A 10188-nucleotide genomic window follows, 5' to 3' on the forward strand; every position below is an offset into this window, starting at 1 on the left:
AAATGATTCCGTTTTGAGCTAATTCTGTATTTTAGCTCTTTTATAAATCCAGCTGGTGTTTACCTCAGTATACATTATTTTCTCAACGCACATAAAAATAAAAGATGAGGCATCCCAGTGCCGGGAGTTGTAAAATTTTCTCATGAAACATGTGTTTGTGTTGGTTGTACAGTAAGTCATTCTTAATGACTCCCAGGTTACTGCTCTGCTGAGTATGTTAATACATATAAATAAAGAATTGTGATAATGAATAATGTAAGCTCTGACAGTATTGGGTTCACTACGTTTGTATTTTGAACAAGCTCTATATTCTTAGTTTATTAGACATTCTTTTTATATGCCAAATGTCCCTTATTGCCAACATCATAGGGGCAAAGCCACGTAGGAAGCTGACCTTTAAATTAAAGCTGTAATTTACTCTGCTTCTGTTTTGCCTTCCCTGGTTCCCCTCTCATCAACATACCGGTACTAATAAAAGGAGGAAATAAAACCTTTCCCTTGTTCCCATGATTTATGGGTACACCACTCCCTCAACATATATATGTAAACACCAATAGGCATGCCACTGGTCCAAATGCTTATAATATTGTAGTATTGAAGAAAAAAAATTACTCTATGTTTTTGGTAAGCATCCTTCTTCACATTTGACATACATATAGACAAATTGAAAATGTATATGGAAAAGGAAGTAAGAGACTTCTTTTAGGTTGTTAATGCTGTGAATCCTTTGAGGAGCTTTGCCAGCACTGCCTGTCTCTGTGACACCAGGACAACAAAAAAGGGGAATGGAGGTCACTAAGATAGGAGGAGAACAACCTAAATCTCATAGAAGTTCTAATGTTTGCCCACTCTACTAAAAAAGTATTGATGTCCCAGTTGGAAAGATTTTCCCATCAGTTCCTGTCCCCTTGAATGCCTGTTACAGGGCAGGAATTGAGAGAAAATTTGCCTAATGAAGATATGTACAGCTAAAAAAAAAACTCTATCCAAAAAAGAAAATGTTATGGCTGGAGTTGGCTTGGACCAATGGAAGTTGGTAGTGTATTGCTAATACAATCCACAAATTATCTTTAGTAAACCATCACAGATAACATCTGGAATTAGCACAGTCTCTCTCAGGGAACTACCCATTAAAGGCTCATTTACTCCAGAACACAGAGCACTGCAAGGAATGTATATTCATTTGTTGAGCCGCACTGTGGTATGCTACATAAGGCAGCGTATCCAATTCGAATGGGCTGCAATACACCTCAACGCATAAGAAAATGGGCTGCATTTTTTTTCTTGCGGTGCACATAATGTGCGTTTCTGTGTGTTTGGTAACCTGCCCATTTAGTACGCATTACCGTAAAACAAGTGGTGTGAATGGGACCTTGTGTCAAAGTGTCTCTCCTATGAGGACTTTTAATAGGATTACAGACTACCTACATAGTGGTCCCTGTCCACACCTTTGCGTTCCGTGAACATACGCACTCGTTTGCGCAACATGTAAAAAGCATGCAACTTGCTAATGGCACCCAAAATGGGGCTGGGAAAATGCGCACTTTTTCCTGCATGCTGGTGTGTGTAAAAAGCGTACAAATACGTGTGGCGGTCACAGCTGAAAATGCTGCATTAGCTACTTTCCCATGTATGTTGCGTGTGCAGCACCCATTTAAAACAATGGGTGACACGCAGCAAACATGGGAAAAATGCCACCAACTGCAAACAAATGTGCAGGAATGTGAAGGTGTGAATGGGGGCCAGTGTTATAAGTAAATAAACTCATATGCAGCAATATGAGTACCATTAAAAACTGTGAAATGGTAATAGTACTCTCACAATTGTTTACTTGTAGAAAAAAGATTATGTTCTTAAATTTTCATTCATAAAAAATGCATATATATATATATATATGTATATATAATATATATATATATATTTCTTGTTATTATTTTAAATTATTTCCTTAGATGCATGACAGGGTTGTAACCTTTCCTCACACTCTCCAAAACTATAGCAGCATTTTGGCTAAAAATACACATTGAGAGCTCTTTTTTTGATCTAGACCTCTGTGTAATGGAACAACCATCCAAACGACCCATCTTAGCTCAGAGGTCCTATGGCCTACCTCATTAAAATATAACACTGAAGACATATTAGAGGATCTCTTCAGTAGCACAAATCCACTGATACTGCATTTATATTCTTGGAAACAAACCACATGTAACAATATACATTAACCCAGAAGAACATTTCATACTGTGTATCAGATGATGCTAGCCTATTACACAAACAACATCCCAGTCCTTATCAATATGTGGATAGCAAACAGTGCCACCTTCCCAATGGTCTCATTACTGCAATTACAACTCAGGCACTGAAATGTGGCTCTTCCTTGCTGACCTTTAAATCTAGAAGAAGATGCAGCCTAGCCTATATCAGTTCTACACGCAGAGTCTTTTATTGTCTTCCCCTCTGATATGAAAACACTGGAGGGTCTCCAAAACAAGCCTAAGCCTTATCCTGGTCCAATGCGGGCCAACATGTCAATATGACATTTTATTTTATTGGCTTCCCTAAGGAAATGCATTAGGAAATGATCCGTATTACCTTGGAATTCCTGCTTTTTCATCAACTTCTGTCAATTTTTCTCAAATGCTCCATATTTTATGGAGAAGGGATTTATCATACCTTTTGACTATAATGTTATCTACCAATTTCTTCACAGCAAGATCCAATTTTAAAACAGTCAAGGTTAAATTCCTGGCTCTTAAGAAATGAATTTTGGAATGGCTCTTCTAATGGTTTTTGAATGGAAGCTGTCTAGTTCTGAAAGATCATTCTTTACTGGTGTCTTAAATAAAGATTTGCACTCATGTAGATGTGCACCTTGATCCAGACGCAAGAACAATTTGATTCTATTGCGAAACTGTTATAAAGTCTTGCTTTACCTGTTCTTCTCAATATAGCAACATATACTTGTTATGATTACACTTCTTATTACCCTGTGTCTGTAGCAACATTTATTTGCTATGATTGCACTTATTATCCTTTGTCTGCGTAATCCATTATACTATTCCACATTCCTGAAACATGTTACATTATGACCAATTTCCTAAACTGTTATAATGCAACTGTTCCATCCTGAACATCTTGTACACATATGAAACAAACACAAAATTTTTTGAAATAAAAAGATCTGGCTTGCCACATTTTGCAATAATAACAACATTAATATACTAGATGATGAATGGTCTAATGTTAACTTGTTTCTATCAATGACAGCACTGCAAAACATTTAAGTATATTTGTTTGATATGTTAAAAAAATACTTGTTGATCCTGCCAGAAATCATGTCAGCTGATGACTTCCTGTGCTCTCTGCCTCTGCTGCATTCTGATCAGTTTCATTGCTCCCATCTATGAGGACAATAGAACACCTTCCCCTTATGTTATACAGAAGAGGAGAGGTGCTTGCAATCTTGTCCTATGATGACAAAGCTGCTTCTTTATAGATACAGTATATGAGTGAGCATTGTCACCCTACCACAGGAAGTGTGTTACTGCTAGGATCAGGAGGTGAAAATAAAGTAAAAAAGGCCTGTTATAAGAAAACTAATGCAGCCGCCACATGTAAGAACTGGTAAAATGCACTATATTACACTTTTGCTTTAGAGTTTAGATACACTTTAACCATCTCGCTGCAGCCAACGTAAGGATTACATTGGCATGACATGTAACTGACATGTAAACAAACTCCCAGCTGCTGTAGCAGCCAGGAGTCTGTTTACAGTTTTACAGTGAGCTGTGAGAAGTGATTCATTTTTACATCAATCACTTCTACATCTACATCTGTATGAAGGTGTCATCCCCCTTCCCCCCATGTGTGGATGTCAGTATATAGATGCAGTGGGAGATCAGTGAACATCCATTTATTGATGAATCCAGAAATGCTAAGCCCTGAACACTTCCAGGTTTAGAGCTGTCATACCCTGGCCACAGTTTGTGCTCAACTAGCTTTAACAGAGTGCAGAGGTAACATTAAGTCTGTGAAGGTCCTCATTCATCCAGGTCATGGTATATCTGTAAAAAATAAGTCAAGGCAACTGGACTTGCTGTATTTTTCTCGAAGACGCTTCACTGGTCATCCAACCAGCTTCCTCAATTCAGAATGCCTTGTACAAAAAATTATCTGGGAATAAATATGAGGAATGTTGCTCCAATCCACATAATCTGTTAGTGACAACCAGGTGTGCCACTAACAATTGTATTTGCATAACTGGAGTCTAGAAGATGTTAATAAACTGCCCAGAGAGGGTCTAATAGATCCCTGATCTCTTCTTAAAGAGAACTTTTCACCTTCACTCTACTATCACATAGGGAGCTCGGGCTGGTTTTCCGTGTCCTTTCACAAAATCAATGTATTATCCATAAAGCAATATTATTGCACAGTATATTGACTATATCTAGGATTATCAATTAATATCTCCTCTTTAACTCCATAACAACCCTGTATTTATTCTCTGTGTTTGCATGTCTGCACACCCAGGGTGCAAAACATTGTATTATCGAAAAAACTACCGAGCTTACTTTTTTCCATAACGAAACAAGATCAAACAAATATACATTGCCCAGCAAAGTATTTTGTATATTTTTGCCCATGCGCTTGCAGTCATCAGGTTCTCAGACAGCTCCAACTCTCTCAGCTCCCCTGAACTTCCTGTCCAGTACAGGATCACAAGGGACAAAGCATTCTCCAGATGCTGTCCATCTACTAGCTTGGAGAAGGCAGGAGCAAGGAGCAGAGAGCAGGGAGGAGAGAGCAGTGCAGTGGCTTACCTTGCTGTTTCTGTGTGCTTGTGGAGACACACACAACTTACTAGCACACATAAGCTCCATGGGAACTTTACAAGGTAAAGGAGCCACCCTAAAAAAATATATCAGGGCCAGTGCTTTTTTCTTTTAAACATGTTGATACACTTTATATAAAGTATAGATCTTGTAGAAAAAGAACTAAAATATATTTTAATGGTGCAAAACCGACCCTGTTTTAAAAACAATAGGGTGCGATGGGGTCTAGACAAATTGTATGTATTTGCAATTTGAATGTATTTGTATTTGGGGTCTAGACAAATTGTAAGTATTTGTGGAAACAAAGGTGGTAATACTATATTATTAAATGTATCAACGAAACACTTTTGTAAGGACTCATCCATTCACTAATGTGTAGTTATGCAACATAGTTCTAAAAGTTAAAGAATTAAATTATAAAATGATGGCAAGAGAAGGTCAACCATATCAATCAACAGAAATGTAGGCATCAGTCTTGATATTCACAATAGGCCCAACAATTTTATAAGCTGGTCTTGTTCCTTTCCAGTTTCATGCCTCTAACAAGTCCCCAGAGTTCATAAAAATATTATATAAAGTAAGTTTGCTAAGTCAAACAAAAAACATTCAAGGCAATCTTCTACTGTATGCTAAAACAGACCTTGTAGCAAAAAAAACAACAACTCTAAAAGCAAGTGTTCATGCAAAGAAGAAATTGAATATTTACCTCCCCAGATGCCGGTGCCATTAAACATTGCCCAGGAAGGAGTAATTTTTCCTGAATTCTCTGCAGATGATATAGTAGTGACATGGAGGTCAGGGGTAGGTACCATGGAGTGTAGTGAGGGACAGAGGAACTTGACATTACCGGATGTGTCAGTTTCTCCAGAAACTCTATTTTCAAGGACATCAGCCTTCAGAAATTTAATTTTTGTAAACGAGTGACTTAAATCAGACCATTTGGCTCCTCTACATCCCAGCCTTATAGCTCTATTCCATCTTTTTGGGATGTCAGAATGATTCCAATTTTTACTTCTTTTGTTTTTCGGATTCATTATTCAGGTTTCTTACACGTCCGAATTTTCGTTTCCTAAAGATCCCCAAAAGGAAATCACATGACCTTGTCTACAATGCAATCCCCAACAGCCAGAAAAAGCATCTGAGTGGCCAGAGAACTGTCATATGTCCGATTTAGTTTAGTTTTGAACGAAATTCAGACAGATCCAAATTTTCATTAAAGGAACATTCGGATTAGTTTGTATTCGGACGCGTTCAAATTTGGAAGTACGGATTATTATTATTATACAGGATTTATATAGCGCCAACAGTTTGCGCAGCGCTTTACAATATAGGGCAGACATTTCAATCACAATACAATGCAAGACAAGATGGTAAGGAGGGCCCTGCCCTTGAGGGCTTGCAATCTAAAAGGAGGGGATTTAGATGAATCCAAATGTCCGAATGTAATGAACTTTGTACGAATATCCATTCGGAATGAAACAAAATTGAAATGTCTAGGAAATATAATAGATTGAAAGCAAAATAAAGAAAGCAAAAATGCAATACTATTTTACACTATATTGCCAAAAGTATTGGGACACCACTCCAAATCATTGGATTCAGGTGTTCTGTGAAATTTCCTTGCTACTAAATATTCCACGGTCACCTGTTAGTGGTATTATAACAAAGTGGAAGCAACTGGGAACAACAGCAACTCAGCCACGAAGTGGTAGGCCACGTAACATGACAGAACGGGGTAAGCGCATGCTGAAGCGCACAGTGCGCAGAAGTCACCAACTGTCTGCAGAGTCAATAGCTACAGACCTCCAAACTTCTTGTGGCCTTCAGATTGGCACAAAAACAGTGCGTAGAAAGCTTCATGGAATGGGTTTCCATGGCCGAACAGCTGCATCCAAGCCTTACATCACCAAGTGCAATGCAAAGCGTCGGATTCTGTGGTGTAAAGCACGCCGCCACTGGACTCTAGAGAAGGGGAGACGTGTTCTCTGGAGTGACTAATCACGCTTCTCTGTCTGCAAATCCGATGGACGTGTCTGGGTTTTTGGCGGCTGCCAGGAGAGCGGTACTTGCCTGACTGCATTGTGCCAAGTGTAAAGTTTGGTGGAGGGGGGATTATAGTGTGGGGTTGTTTTTCAGAGGTTGGGCTTGGCCCCTTAGTTCCAGTGAAGGGAACTCTTAAAGCATCAGCATACCAAAACATTTTGGACAATTTCAAGCTCCCAACTTTGTGGGAACAGTTTGGGGATGGCCCCTACCTGTTCCAACATGACTGCGCAATGGTGCACAAAGCAAGGTTCATAAGGACATGGATTAGGAAGTTTGGGGTGGAGGAACTTGACTGGCCTGCACAGAGTCCTGATCTCAACCCGATAGAACAACTTTGGGATGAATTAGCGGAGACTGTGAGCCCGGCCTTCTCGTCCAACATCAGTACCTGACCTCACGAATGCGCTTCTAGAGGAATGGTCAAACATTCCCATACACACACTCCTAAACCTTGTGGATGCCTTCCCAGAAGGGTTGAAGCTGTTATAGCTGCAAAGGGTGGGCCAACTCAATAATGAACCCTACGAACTAAGACTGGGATGCCATTAAAGTTCATGTGCGTGGGGCGTGGCCGGGATGTGAGACTGAACGGACTTGCTTAGCTGCAGCTCCTCTCATCCGTTCAGCCATCATGATCTCCAGCTGTGTCATCAGTGGTTCCCTACTCACCTGCTCCTGGTAGAGACTCCGGTGAAGGTAGACGTCCTCCCCATGCGTACAAAATGCAGATGGGCAAAGTACAGGGTGAGCGGTGAGCCTCCGGGCCCTTCCCCTGTCACACGTGCGGGCGCCATCTTGGCTGCACGATCTCTCTCCCTCATCAGTGCCAGCACTCAAACGGCCGAGTAGGACGACATGGAGCAGGCCTCGGGACAGGCAAGACAGAGCGGCCCCTCTCCTCCTCATGGCCCTGAGCCCCCGGGCGCCACGGATGCCATCCTGGCCGCCATAGAGGCCAGTAAGACTACCCTGATTGCCAGGATGGACACTCTGGCTACTGAGTGTGGCCTAATCCGGCAGGATGTGGATAAAATTCGGGGTCGGGTGACAGAAGTGGAGACCCGGGTGGGGACCCTGGAAGACGTGTCGGGTGAACACTCACGATCCATTCGCAGCCTGTAACAGGCGGTGGTGCAGCTGACTGCAAGGTTAGAAGATGCGGAAAATCGTTTGACGCGCAATAACGTGAGGATCGTGGGCCTACCTGAGGGGGCTGAAGGCTCGGATCCTACATCCTTCTTTAAGGAGCTCCTGGATCTACAATCAGTATCTCAGGCCTATGTGGTGGAGCGTGCGCATCGTGTTCCCCTAGGCCAAAGGCCCCCGGGCTCACACCCTAGGCCCTTCCTGGTTCGTCTCCTTAATTTTAGGGATAGAGATTTGATCCTGACGACTGCTCGGAAGAGAGAGTCGGAACTCCACTTTAAGAATGCCACCATTATGCTATTCCCTGACTTCTCGCCGGATTTACAGAGAAAACGTCTCTCCTTCATAGATGTCCGACGCCGGCTGCGTGACAAGGGACTGAAATACGGTATGCTCTATCCTAGCAGACTGAGAGTACAGTTTGCCGGCTCCACGAAATTCTTTGAGGACCCAGCTGCGGCCGCAGACTGGCTGGATACAGTGCCATGAATATTCCATTACTACTGGGCTGTTGTCCTGATTTGTTTTGTCCTTACGCACCGCTGGGTGCTCCGGATCCCTTCTCTGTTACTACTTCTAAGGCCACAAGGACCACCGGGACATACAGTATGACTGAGGATGTACTTACTCCTGTAGGGAGCTGCAGGAGCGGTACGGTAATGTATATCCTCAGTTAATTGCTTTTTGCACTGTTCGGGACTGCCTTACTTCTGAGTATTGAGTGATACTCTCACTAGTTTTTTTGTTTTTTTTAAGTTTTGGGATCAAAGCTGCCTCACTAGTTTTGTTGTTATGTGGGATAGCAGGGTGGTTGATGGGAAGTTACACTTTATACGCCAAAGCCTCGATTGGGACTCTCTCTGGACCTGGATGCTTTCGGATGTGCATGACACTCTCCATAACTCTCAGCGGTACTTGAATTTCCCGCACTTCGATGGCAGCTGATTTACAGATAATTTCCTGGAATGTCAGAAGACTGAACTCTAGATTTAAAAGGGCCTTGGTCCTTCGGTTTCTTCAATCTCATAACCCCCAGGTTGTTTTTTTGCAGGAAACACACCTGTTGGGAAGTAAAGTCTTAGCCTTACAGAGGAGGTGGATAGGGAGAGCGTTTCATGCCACCTACTCCTCTTATGCAAGGGGGGTGACTATATTACTGCACAAGAATTTTCCATGTGTGATTAACCATGTGATAACTGACCCTGAAGGTAGATATGTGATAGTGCTGCTGGAACACCAGTCACAGTCCTTTGCATTGGTAAATGTATATATTCCACCTCACTTCCAGGGCACGGTACTGTATGCCATTTTAGAGAAATTAGCCCCATACTCCCCATCCCAGATACTGGTGACGGGGGACTTCAATAACATACTTGATTATTCTCTAGATGCGTCCAACCCCCACAGGACGGTCAATACAGTGTTGAGGGATTGAGCGGAGACAGCGGGCCTCACTGAGGTCTGGTGCTGGAAATATCCGGAAAAGAGAGCATACTCCTACTTGTCGCATGTTTCCGGTTCTTCTTCTCGGTTGGACTTGCACTACTGGCCCAGGTACTAGACTCTGCATATCTGCCTGGGGGACTATCTGACCACTTAGCACTTTCTGTCCGTCTCCTGGGTAATAGAGGAAGACAGTCGCACTTGTGGCGGCTGTCGCAGGACTGGCTCTCTAATGATATGGTGGAAGCATCTTTGCGGCCTCACCTGTCTACCTTCTGGTCCATAAATCAAAATACAGCTACTGAAACTGTTGTTTGGGATGCATTTAAGGCCACCACTAGAGGTGAATACATATCTGCGATTAAGCATGCTAAATCGGTGGCTCGGTTCGACCTCTCTCAGTTCAAGCTAGAGAGGCCAACTCCGCTGCTGCTCATGCGGTGGCTTCGTCACCAGATACGCTTCAGGAGTAGCTAGGGGTCCGCAGAGAGCTTTTATTAAACCATGAATCTGCAACCCAGGGGATCCCTAATAGGCAGAGGGAGGCACTATACGAAAAGGGGGACAAAAATTAGAAATTATTGGCGATGCTGGTAGCAGAACAGAGGCCCCAGACCGTGATTCCCTGTATCCGAACTTTAGATGGCTCATTGAAAACTGATCCGAGTGATATCCTCCACGAGTTTGTCACTTTCTATGAGACCCTATACAGACAGATACC

This window comes from Nanorana parkeri, unplaced genomic scaffold (genome assembly GCF_000935625.1).
Source record: "Nanorana parkeri isolate BGI_ZX_2015 unplaced genomic scaffold, ASM93562v1 scaffold1551, whole genome shotgun sequence".
Classification (NCBI taxonomy): domain Eukaryota; kingdom Metazoa; phylum Chordata; class Amphibia; order Anura; family Dicroglossidae; genus Nanorana; species Nanorana parkeri.